Below are 12,990 nucleotides of genomic sequence, written 5' to 3' on the forward strand. Positions count from 1 at the left end.
GCTCCCACAAAGATCACGCTGGACTCACCTGTGCAGGTCACAGCAAAACACTGAACAATATTAGTCATTTTTACATCATTTTAATGCTAATACTATTTGTTTATTGGCATGATTTTGAATGTGTTTGTGTCTGTTTTGCCAGATTTGTCAGTGTCCACTACTCCTGCCACACCAACATCAGCTTCTCCTCCAGTTTCTCAGACAGTGAGCTCAACATCAGTCACTCCTCCACAAACTCCTCCAGCAGCGTCTCTCTCTGTGCTTGTGATTGTACTGGGAGTTGTGCTCTTACTGCTCTTAGTGCCACTGCTTATACTGATTCAGCAGAACAGAGTGATGAGGAGAGGTAGGAGAGATCCAGAGACTGTCATATTGTGTCTTATTCAGTGTGTGATCAGTCATGTGTTGTGAACTGACAGCAGGTTTGTCTCTCTACACTCACAGCTCTCTCTAAGAACACTGATGCCATTTATGAGGAGATTCACAGACCCACTAATAGACACCGTCTCTTCACTCATAGAGGTGAGTAAGTGTCCGAGTGTCTGATTTAGGAGATCAATAGGGTAATCACTGTAATCAGGGGAGTGAGTGGAGTAAATTGCATAGATTTATTTTTGGGACCTTTTGTGTGTCATTTGATGTCAAGTGATGTAAGGTCAGTGCTAAATGATCCAAAAGAAGGGATTTTAGTTGGTTTGTGATTGTAAACACATTTTTATGGTTCTACTCCTTTATAACAGGAAGTGTCCTTTCTGAAGAACAGTATTCTGGGTATGAAGATGCTGATAATTTTCTTTCAGGTTAGAGGACTGAAATATAATATTACATGCTACATAGAAACAAGTGAAATGAATCAAAATCATTCACATACCAAGTTAACATTACTGAATGTTAAATATCTTAAATAAATAAAAATCCAGTATAACATAATCCATATTTAATTTTTATACAAAGTAATTATTTTTAAAATTCACAGTAAAACAGAATGGAGCACAGTGTTCATTATTTTTTATAAAAATGTTTATTGCACTTTTTTAATATCAGAATCTGCAGTAGGAGTCACACCTGACTACTATAGTGATGTTACTACCACTGAAGGTCCAACAGGTCAGTGACTGATCACAGGATTTCACTTCATGTTAAACTTATTGGGCCTGTAAACAGTGAAATCAGTTTGTTTTTCCTCTTTCTTTTAACTTATTTAGAAGAACAACAATTTCAAACAGATAATTATGATGATGTAATCACTGTTGGATTGAGACATCGTGCTACAGGTTTATTTCTTTAATTATTAATATTATTTGAATATGCATGTATAATTTGTGTATTTTAATTATATTTTTTATAATTCAAGTGTATTATGTGTATTTGATGTTATTATAAATGGTCATTTGATTAGGCCTATCACATTTCATTTTTCATTATTTTACTGCAGATGACATATCAGAAAGCTATGATGATGTTGTCATCATAAGACGGTGGGTTTCATTTTACTCTTTTCGAATCTAGATAGTCTGATACAGTGATGTTTCTTTCCAAATTATATTATTATATAAATTATACTTTATACTTATTGTATTATATTTTTTATATTTTGTAGTGTGTTTTCAAGTGCAGTGTTAGATTGTGTTCATTTAATGATTGATACATTTATATCAGAATGCAGTCTGAAGGAGTAGATGATGTGAGGAATATCAGTGAAGATGCGAGAGACTTGTTAGGTAAGTTATTGTGACCCGTTTATCTCACACAATATGTTTAGATTTTATAACTAGAAATTGCAAATACAAATGTTGATGTGCACATTAATCATGTATTGATACAAGATTTTGTTCTTGTTTTCAAACAGCAGGCTATGATTATTTGAGGGAGGAACCAAGAAAACAGGGAGGGGCTATGTTCAGTTTGTGACCACACACACCACCTCACAGTCTTTTACTGCTTTTAATTGTCTCAGCAATTAGTTTAAATGATACATACTATTAAGTTTTAGTTTCAGTTCACCATTGTTACAGTTGAAGCATTAATAGAAAACATGGACTTCAATTCAAAACATGCAGCAAACAAACTGGAAATATATATAGAAGAGATAAATAAAACAGACAGGGTATTTTATGTTCTTGTATTATTCGCACATTTTTGATTATTTAAAAAATAAAAAGCATATCATCATTAGTAACGTTTCAAGCTCTGCACATGCATCGAGTTTCTGAGGGTCAGAAGCCCATACAAGACAAAATGACCAACATGCTCTTCTGCTCAATGAAAACAGTTATTCTATTGAAAGGAAAGATTATTGCACATGGCTCTTTTTTTGTAAATGTATATAACTGCTTTTAGCAAATAAATAAAAGTGATTTCATCTTTTCTGAAGTTAGGAGTTCTTCAAATATTTAACATTTCATTTAGACAAAAATTATGTATGAAGGGTAACTTCCTAAAATTGATTTTATGTTTTAATATTTTATTTTAATAATTTTTTTTTATGCATATTGTTTTTTCTTTTTTTTCTTTTCTTTTTTTTTCTGGTATAACATTCATTAAACTCCTCTTGAAGTTTTGAGAAATTTATTTATATAAATATATATATAATGTGTGTGTGTGTGTGTGTGTGTGTGTGTGTGTGTGTGTGTGTGTGTGTGTGTGTGTGTGTGTGTGTGTGTGAAACGGCAGCAAAGACATTGGTAAATAGAGTGAGATCAAATACATATATTTGCTTCATTTAAAATTTAATTATTGAATGTTTGTGTAATATGGGAAAACAAAGTAACTTGCTTTACTTATTTAAAAATAAATTAATAAATACATCATCATACCTAGTTTCTTTTATTAGTGTCCTGTAACATTTAACCAGTATGAACAGCAATGAAGTGCGCATATCAACAGAAATCAGGCGCGAGCACGTTTAACAGATTACTCACTCCCAACGTTGTTTTGCGCTGTATTTTGGACTTAAGAAAACGATGCTCGGTTTCAGTTCGAAAACGTATGAGCCTTCGAGTTTCCCAAGATGATACAGAATGATACAGAAGTTTACAGACGATACGAGATGTAAATAGCAACTGCGCAATGAAGGATGACCAGATATTTCTTTTAACTGTATAATTCATGTGTGTTCACATCATTCAAATAGCGTGTTTAGCAAGCTACCGAGAAACTGGCAGCCAGGTAACACACATGATCGATCCTGAGTGGAAATATCACTACCATGATCACTAAACGCATTCTAGCAGCACGGTGTATGCAGGGAAATTTCTCATACCCCTTTGTTCAAAGTGTGGTCCCAAAAAAATCTTCATTTGAAGGGCTATCTGGCCCTTGCCCTTATCCCTACTACTCCAGCCAAAAGAGAATCGAGACAGTTGTAGACTTAGGCCCAATCCCATTTCTAGCCCTTATTACCCCTTCCCTTTCCCCTACCCCTTCGTTTTGCGCGTTCACTTGAAGGGGTAGGGGAAAGGGAAGGGGTAATAAGGGTTAGAAATGGGATTGGGCCTAAGTCTAGAACTATTTAAAACCATGGCAGAGAAAGCAGATTTCTGTTAATCTGATTATAAAAGGCCATTTTAGTCTAGGACTAGGCTTAATCTCTGTCCAGGAAACTGCCCCATAATGTAAGTTTACAAACATTGTATTTGTACTTTCTTCTCTCAAGACAGGCTAAATGGCAAAAGATCTGGTCCACATTGCCAAACATTTTGGACAAGAACCACTAAAATATAGACAGGAAGAGACCTTACATGTTTTGTGCATGTAATCATTAAGCTTTCAACAACTTTTTCAGTATTTGTTTAAAAACATTTCCCTAAAAGTTCAAGTTGTAGTTTGCTGGAGTGCAATTATAAACACAACAAGGCTGTGAAAGCAGACTAGTGAGTAGATGAGTTTACCTGTTCAGCTGATGACGTTCAATGTCCCAGACAACCTCTGTTGTCCCATTTAGCCACTTGTTAGCAACAGAATTTTACAAGACAAGTAAAAGCTTTTAAAAAATCACAAGAGTGTAATAATGATGTATTTTATATCATTGAATAAAACATGAAAATATCTTGATCTTATGTTAACCACAGACCCTATTTTAAGCATTTAATCAAAAACCCATTCAAAAAACTTCAGGATGATGGAACTGGAGATGCTAAAATGCTAACATGTTTCTGGGTTTTGGCCTACAAAAATACATCATCCATGCACCACTCTATACAAGGGAGCTTTAGCAGAAATGTAGCAAACGGGCTCTCTCTGCTGGACACAAGGTGAACAACAAGCTCAGTTTCACTTTGACAATTATGGTTTTTGTGGGCCATTTGAAACAAACCACTTTTGTGCGATAGGAGTACATTTCACATTAGTAACATGAATAATTTTGAGACAGTGATGAAATTTTTCACAAAATTAATTTTAAGGAGAAGGTCTTTTCTGCCTCTTTAACTTTTTTTTTTTAATTATGCAAAAGTATTTATTTTAAAGAGTTATGTTTATTACGTGTTAATGTCATGCTAACAAATGTGTATGCTAATAGACATTTTAGGACATTTACAGTTACTTATCAGTGCTTTTATCTCGTCTCTGCAGGTGTTGGGCTTTGATGCTGTAAATAAACTGGAGAGTTTCCTGTCTCCTGTAAGTCAAGTGTGTGTGTGTGTGTGTGTGTGTGTGTGTGTGTGTGTGTGTGTGTGTGTGCATCCCCTCAGTGAGGTGTCTTGATGGGTGGGGAGGAGGAGTTCATCAGCGCTGACAGTTTGATATATATGGAGAAAGTCATAAAAGCCTCGTCTGATTTGTCACTGAAGTTGTTTGATGGTTTCCTCTGTTGTGTCTAATAAGGTAACAGCGAGTGTGATTGGAGGGTGTTGGACCTCTTTCTCTCTCATTAAGGGGTGTGAGAGGATGCCTGTACTTCTGTATCATCAGTGCGGAGAAGCTTGAACTGGATGTTGAATTAATCAAGCAGAGAGAGATGGAGAGATGCCTGACACTCATTTTACTGACTACAGCTGTAAAACTCATCACAGCTGGTAAGTACACATGAAGTTAAAGAGATTATTATTTTTAGAAATGAAGGTGTCAGACTGTTATTTAAGCACTTAAAATTAAACTATACTGTAATGTGTGTGTGTTTTTAGATGTCTGTGTAAACGCATTGTTACAATATTTTGAATGTGCTCCTGTGTTTAACAGGCAATTTCTCTCTCTCTCTCTCTCTCTCTCTCTCTCTCTCTCTCTCTCTCTCTCTCTCTCTCTCCAATTTATAAAGAGCTATAAATAAGTTTTACATGATGGTCTTCTTATTATTCATTATAATATATCATTATCAAAATAATGTAAATATTTGTTATTTAAGGAAACTGTAAGAGGCAATTCATTCTTATTGTTTTTTTGTTTTGTTTTTTTGTCTTGTTGTCTTGTGATCACAATTTGATTTTTCAAGTAATAGCACCGTTGTAAATGTTGTCTCAATCTTCTGTTATCTAATAAATAAATAAATAATCATGCATTGATCACCTTTTTTCAGGTTGCAAACGATTTAATCGTCATGTCTCAAACATCTTTCTATAATCATACAGGCATCTCAGTCCCTCGAGCTGAGTGGCAGCAAAACTGATCATATATTTGGAGTTCTGATTTGATAAACATTTATTTGTAAATATTAGTGACAGACATGTTAGCTTGAGTGACTCCCATTAACATTTTTTTTTTTTTTTTTTTCAAAAAAGTAAAAAATAATCACTCATTCACAATCCAGCAGCATAAATACTATATTATGTTATGTCACGATCACAAGAAAATGAAGTTGTGATCATGACAAACAAGACAAAAAAAAAAAAAAAAACCCTAAAGGTCTTTTAATGTTACCATGTTAGATCTTACACAATGCCAAGAGCTCAGCTGCAGAAGAACTATAGAGGCAAAATAAATAAATATAATAGGAATACATTAGGTTTCATATAGTTTAAGCTCAATCGACATCATTTGTGGCATAATTTTGTTTACTTCAAAAATAAATTTCAACTGGTCCCTCCGTTAAAAAAAAAAAAAAAAAAAAAAACTGGGTTACAGTGAAACATTTACAGTTGAAGACAATGGGGCCAGTCCATAATCTTAAAAATACTCGCTCTCTCAATAACATAGAAACAAAACGTAAACAATATGTGTGTTAACATGATTTTAGTGTGGAAAAAATTGCTTACTAACCTTTTCTGTGCAAAGTTATATCCAGTTTTAAAACTTTGTTTCCATGACAACATAATGGTATAAACCCTGTACTAATGTTTTAAACTATTTACAGCTGAAATAATACATGCATTTTAGGATAATTGATTTAAGTGCTTTTATAAAATTAAAAGCTTCATATTTCTGTCTTTAAACCCTCAATTTTTTTTTTTTTTTTTTTTTTTTTTAATAAAAAAGAGGCAGTCAGCATGATTTTTTTTTTGTTTGTTTGTTTGTTTAACATACCTATGATGTTGATTGAGCTCAACTTGTATTGAACTCTGAATATTCCTTTAAATATTCAGACGTATGTGTCCCATTTTGCCAGTTGTCCCACTTAGTAATGCTATGAATTAAACTCTCATCCCTTCATCTCTCTCATTGTTGCTGCTTAATATTTAGACGGTGTGAATGTGAGGTTGGTTGGTGGTCACAGTCGCTGTGCTGGTAGAGTGGAGGTTCTTCATAGAGGTCAGTGGGGAACAGTGTGTGGAGAGGACTGGGATTTGGCTGATGCTGCAGTGGTGTGTAGAGAGCTGGACTGTGGAGAACCTGTAGATGCTCTGAGTGATGCTCATTTTGGACAAGGATCAGGACCAATCTGGATGAGTTATGTCATGTGTACTGGATCAGAGTCAACACTGAAGAACTGTGGGTCAAGAGGATGGGGTAAAATCAACTGTGATCATACTAAAGATGCTGGAGTCATCTGCTCAGGTATTAAGTATTTTACATATTCAAATTCATATCTTTATAAGATTTTTTGTGCTTCCATATTGGCTTCTAATTTTTAAAGAGTTTGATTTTAAAATGTTGACTTCAATAATAGATTTCATATTTATATTAGTTTTGTGTGTGTGTGTGTGTGTGTTTACATCATTTATTGATTAAAAGACTAACAATAAAATGGTTTTTATGTACAAATCATTATCTTGAAGCCCCATAAATAAGTCTTGCTTTTGTTTATCTCTGTTGTCTTATTTAGAAGTCAGGCTGGTTGGAGGTTCTTGCTGCTCTGGGAGGTTAGAGATACTTGATGATCAGACATGGGTTTCAGTGTGTGCTGCTGCCTTTGACCAGCAGGATGCAGAGGTTGTGTGTAGAGAGCTGGACTGTGGGGCTCCTGTACAGGTGCTGGGAGAAGATACTCTTGGCAAAGGAGATGCTCAGATGTGGACACAAGAGATTCAGTGCAGAGGAAATGAGTCTCAGATTCACCTCTGTCCAACATCACCATCACTTGAAAACAGCTGTTCACATGAACATAGCATTGGTTTGCTGTGTACTGGTAAGAGTTTAAAGTACAACAAAACACATTAATTTCATTTTATTATAACATTTTAAATTTACACTAGCTTTTTCTATTACATTCACAGACATAATAAATGTGAGGTTGGTTGGTGGTCACAGTCACTGTGCTGGTAGAGTGGAGGTTCTTCATAGAGGTCAGTGGGGAACAGTGTGTGGTGCTGGTTGGGATTTGGCTGATGCTGCAGTGGTGTGTAGAGAGCTGGACTGTGGAGAACCTGTAGATGCTCTGTATGATGTTCATTTTGGACTGGAATCAAAACTGTTTTGGATGAAAAATGCAATGTGTACTGGCTCAGAGTCAACACTTAAGAAATGTGGATTCTTAAAACCAACTGAATCTGATGTGTGTCTTAATAAGAGCGCTCAAGTCATTTGTTCGGGTAAGCTAAAGCTAAAAATCCTGTCTTAATGTGCAAAACAATTACACCAAAAGCAGTCATAATTTCATTTTTCGGTACCATTTTCCACCTTCTTTTTGGCCACACAAACTGTTAAATTAGGCTGTAATAAACAGGGAGCTTGTTTCTAATAATACATTTTAATGTAATGCTCTGAATGGATTCATTCATAGATATTGTTGACATGAAAATGTGGGCAGATTTTTACAGAAACCTATAACTATTCGCTTTTTTCTATATGAGCCGTTTTTGAAGTTTACTGTAAAGGCCTTTTTGGACTGGAAAAAGTTTTGCTGACATGTATAATATGTTTTCACTTTAAATATCTTTTATTTCATAAGATAAAAGAAAATATGATTTCTCATTATATGACTGATTCATTATTGAAGTTTAAACTTAAAATTTTGTTCTTTCCTGTGTTGTTCTTTCAGAAGTCAGGCTGGTTGGAGGTTCTCGCTGCTCTGGGAGGTTAGAGATACTTGATGATCAGACGTGGGTTTCAGTGTGTGATGCTGCCTTTGACCAGCAGGATGCAGAGGTTGTGTGTAGAGAGCTGGACTGTGGGGCTCCTGTACAGGTGCTGGGAGAAGATGCTTTTGGCAAAGGAGACGCTCAGATGTGGACACAAGAGATTCAGTGTAGAGGAAATGAGTCTCAGATTCACCTCTGCCCAACATCACCATCACATAAAAACACCTGTTCATATGAAAATGATGTTGGCTTGGTGTGTACAGGTTTGAGCATTTTTTAATAAACTGAAATCAAATGTTAATGTTCCCAAAAACTACACTAAATATACATTAATTTAATTTTCTTTGTGTGATACTTTCCCCCTCGTTCTTTCCCTTTGTCCATATGTCTTTACTCCCTCTTTATTCTTTATATAGACATTATGAGAGTGAGGTTGGTTGGTGGTCACAGCCGCTGTGCTGGTAGAGTGGAGGTTCTTCATAGAGGTCAGTGGGGAACAGTGTGTGATCTTTTCTGGGATATAGCTGATGCTGCAGTGGTGTGTAGAGAGCTGGACTGTGGAGAACCTGTAGATGCTCTGGGTGGTGCTCACTTTGGACCAGGATCAGGACCAATCTGGAAAAATCGCAAGTTATGTTCTGGATCAGAATCTACACTGAAGAACTGTGGAACAGTAAATTGGGGTTTTTATAACTGTGATCATACAAAAGATGCAGGAGTCATCTGCTCAGGTAAACTCCTCCAAACCCTGTCCTAAATTTATATCACTGATAAACCACCTGCTTCAAAGAGATAGTTCACCAAAAAATGAAAACTCCGTCATCATTTACTTTGTGTCTTTTCAAACCTATATGACGTTGTTCTGTGGAGCACAAAATGTATTTATTTATTAATTATTTTACTTTCATTATATTGAAAAGAGCACCAGGATATTCTGTAAAATTCCCCTTTTTATGTTCCATGAAAGAATGAAAGATGAGTTTGGATTGACATGAGATTGAGTAATTTGATTATTTTACTCCTTTCACATTAATAAGTGGTGCTTTGTGGGAGACCAATAATGACAAAAATTACACATAGATAGCAAACAGAACTGGAACGTTTCTTATCTCTTGCTACTTCAGGTGTCAGGCTTATTGGAAACTCCAGCTGCTCTGGGAGAATTGAAGTTCTTGATGATCAGACGTGGGTTTCAGTGTGTGCTGCTGCCTTTGACCAGCAGGATGCAGAGGTTGTGTGTAGAGAGCTGGACTGTGGGGCTCCTGTACAGGTGCTGGGAGAAGATGCTTTTGGAAAAGGAGACGCTCAGATGTGGACACAAGAGATTCAGTGCAGAGGAAATGAGTCTCAGATTCACTTCTGTCCAACATCCTTTCACAAAAACAGCTGTTCACATGATAATTACCAGAGGCTGTTCTGTGCTGGTGAGTTAAAAGAATATGATAGTAATATCACACCTTTTACTCATAGGGTGTGTCTCAGTCAGCTCCCTAGAACACTGACCAGGGAGCCAGCCATTTTAAAGGCTGTTTCAATCACAAAATCCTTTGAGTGCACTGGAATGTTCACTCCCTAGAAATCCCACAATGCACTCCAAAAACCAGATGCTCACTATGTTCCCTTAATGGAAATTCTTAAGTACAAAACAAATAACATGAACCAACACAATATTAACACAATATTATCATGACATGCGATAGAAGATTTGAAAAGTCAAACCATTATTTAATGAAATGTCAGCATAAACATCAGCAGATAGGTATTATAAAATTAAAATTTGACTTAAATGTTGCATATATATAACAACCATCAACGTATATTTCATGACATACTTTAAACAGCATAAAAAAAAAGAAAGATATTGGTCCTGTGTGTTGTTAATAAACACCAAGGGTGACGACACAAGCACCAAGTCATGTCACCAGAAATTGAGTGATCAGTGTCCGAAAGTGTAGTGAGCCAGTATGCTTTACCCGTGCCCGAATTTGTTTAGACAATATACTGATACGTGAACTAGTATGGAGAAGCATGCATAGTCTCTATCTGTGTTTTTCTGTCACTTAGATAAAAAGAATGTGAGGTTGGTTGGTGGTCACAGTCGCTGTGCTGGTAGAGTGGAGATTCTTCATAGAGGTCAGTGGGGAACAGTGTGTGATGATGGCTGGGATATGACTGAAGCTGCAGTGGTGTGTAGAGAGCTGGACTGTGGAGAACCTGTAGATGCTCTGAGTGATGCTCATTTTGGACCAGGATCAGGACCAATCTGGATGGGTGGTACATTTTGTGCTGGATCAGAGCCTACACTGAAGAACTGTGGGTCAGGAGGATGGAGCATACATGCGTGTACTCACAATTATGATGCTGGTGTCATCTGTTCGGGTAAGTAATTTAACTGATTGCCCAAGAATTTGTGTTGACGTAAAGAATATTTTGTTTGGAAAACTGTAAATGTTTGTATGGTTATTGTATATAACTGTCAAGCATTTTTTTTTGTCTGTGCTCTGTCATTCCTGTAATATGAACAGGTCATAAAGCTTCCAGACTCGTTAATGGATCTCACCTCTGCTCTGGGAGGTTAGAGATACTTGATAATCAGACGTGGGTTTCAGTGTGTGCTGCTGCCTTTGACCAGCAGGATGCAGAGGTTGTGTGTAGAGATCTGGACTGTGGGGCTCCTGTACAGGTGCTGGGAGAAGATGCTTTTGGCAAAGGAGACACTCAGATGTGGACACAAGAGATTCAGTGCAGAGGAAATGAATCCCAGATTTCATTTTGCTCAATATCATCATCACACAAACACAGCTGCACCAGTGACAACATTGTGGGACTGATCTGTTCAGGTAAATTATAAATATTCTCTTTGTATTTGGTACAGTATGTCTTCTCTTTCAGCTGCATTATACTTTATTTTAACTTCTATGTTCTTTATTCAGGTTACACAGAGTCCAAACTGATGAATGGTTCAGACTCTTGTTCTGGAAGAGTGGAGCTTCGGTTCATCAATAAGTGGGGCACAGTGTGTGATGCATGCTGGGATATGAGCACTGCCAGTGTCCTCTGTAGACAGCTGAATTGTGGGATGGCTGTGTCTGTTGTGGGATCAGACTGGTTTGGAGAGGGAAGGGGTGAAATCTGGGTTGATGTATTTGATTGTGATGGGAATGAAACAAAACTCTCAGAATGTTCCATCTCTTCATGGAGTCGAGCTGAATGTTCTCATAGACGAGATGTTGGAGTCATCTGCTCTGGTGAGCTTATTTGACACTGAGAGCATTATGCTACTGGAAAAACTCTTTAATATATGAGCACTTTTTCACTGTGTTCTAACACAATTCTTATTTTAGTAAAACATGAGATATTCTCTCCAGATTCCTCTCTGGCTGTTCATGATGGTCTGGTGCGGTTGTCTGGAGAGAGACAGTGTGAGGGGGAGGTGGAAGTTTCCATCCATCAGGTCTGGAGGAGAGTTCTGCTGGACTCCTGGAGTCTCACTGAATCCTCTGTGGTCTGCAGACAGCTGGGCTGTGGCTCTGTGCTGAACTTCTCCGGCTCCTCTTCATCCAGTCCTGAACACAGTCATGAGTGTGTGACGGACTTCCAGTGCTCTGGGAGTGAAGCTCATCTGGGGAACTGCAGCTCTCCACAAACTCTCAACTGCAGCTCCACACAACAGCTGTCAATCACCTGCCTTGGTGAGAAAAGCAACATCTGGGCAGATTCTTCAGTTGTTATTGATCACTAATGTTTTTTTCTTTCTCTGAATATCAGGTCGCGGGTCCATCAGGCTGGTGGGTTCTGGGGGAGACTGTGCAGGGAGGCTGGAGGTTTTTCACAGTGGCTCATGGGGGACAGTGTGTGATGACTCCTGGGATATTAAAGATGCCCATGTGGTGTGCAGACAGCTGCAGTGTGGAGTGGCCCTCAGTAACCAGCAGGTACCAGCCTGGTTTGGTCCTGGTTCTGGACCCATATGGCTGGATGAGGTGGAGTGTGAGGGGAATGAGACGTCCCTGTGGAAGTGCTCTTCTCCAGGCTGGGGAAAACATGACTGTCAACACAAGGAGGATGTAGGAGTTGTGTGCTCAGGTAAACATGGTGCTATACTGTATATATATATATATATATATGTTTAAATTAAACTTACAATTTGTAGAAACTTCAACACATTTACACACCCATAATGCTCACACTTTTAAAATGAACTTTTTTTTTCTTTTCTTTCTTTTTATTTTTTTACTTCTGTATAGAGTTTAAAGAGATCAGGTTAACTGAGGGCTGTGAAGGAAATGTGGAGGTTTTCTACAATGGATCCTGGGGTAATGTGTGTTACAATAAGATGGACAGAGACACAGCGAGTCTGATCTGTCAAGAGCTGAACTGTGGAAGATCTGGTGTTTTGTCCGATTCTACACCAAGAGTGGAATCAGCTCGTAACTGGTTGGATGAAATGAAATGTCGACCACATGATTCAAATCTATGGCAGTGTCCATCTTTACCCTGGGGACAGAATGACTGTGACAGTGATGAAGTGGCCAAAATCTTCTGCTCAGGTAAGACCAATGCTATTTCCATCACTAAAAAACAGCAGTATTCCTTTATA

At 37.4% G+C, this 12,990-nt stretch overlaps 2 protein-coding genes across 19 annotated transcripts in view; both read left to right on the forward strand.

Annotated features, from left to right (window-relative positions):
• Nucleotides 1–12,990, forward strand: part of LOC127510393 (scavenger receptor cysteine-rich type 1 protein M130-like) — a 149,868-nt gene that overhangs the window by 103,269 nt on the left and 33,609 nt on the right. The window lies entirely within an intron of this gene.
• The window catches only part of LOC127510388 (deleted in malignant brain tumors 1 protein-like), a 103,806-nt gene that overhangs the window by 76,145 nt on the left and 14,671 nt on the right, over nt 1–12,990 (forward strand). For 14 of the 18 annotated variants that reach the window (XM_051889869.1, XM_051889868.1, XM_051889862.1 and 11 more), the window contains one exon: nt 4,573–4,620. The exons of 2 other annotated variants lie outside the window; for them this stretch is intronic. The gene's annotated coding sequence lies outside the window, so the exon portion shown is untranslated. Of the gene's footprint in view, nt 1–4,572; nt 4,621–4,824; nt 5,016–12,990 lie in introns of all 18 variants that reach the window. 2 more of the 18 variants (XM_051889860.1, XM_051889859.1) reach the window with 2 other exon arrangements.

The sequence above is a fragment of the Ctenopharyngodon idella genome, chromosome 4, assembly GCF_019924925.1.
Source record: "Ctenopharyngodon idella isolate HZGC_01 chromosome 4, HZGC01, whole genome shotgun sequence".
Lineage (NCBI taxonomy): Eukaryota > Metazoa > Chordata > Actinopteri > Cypriniformes > Xenocyprididae > Ctenopharyngodon > Ctenopharyngodon idella.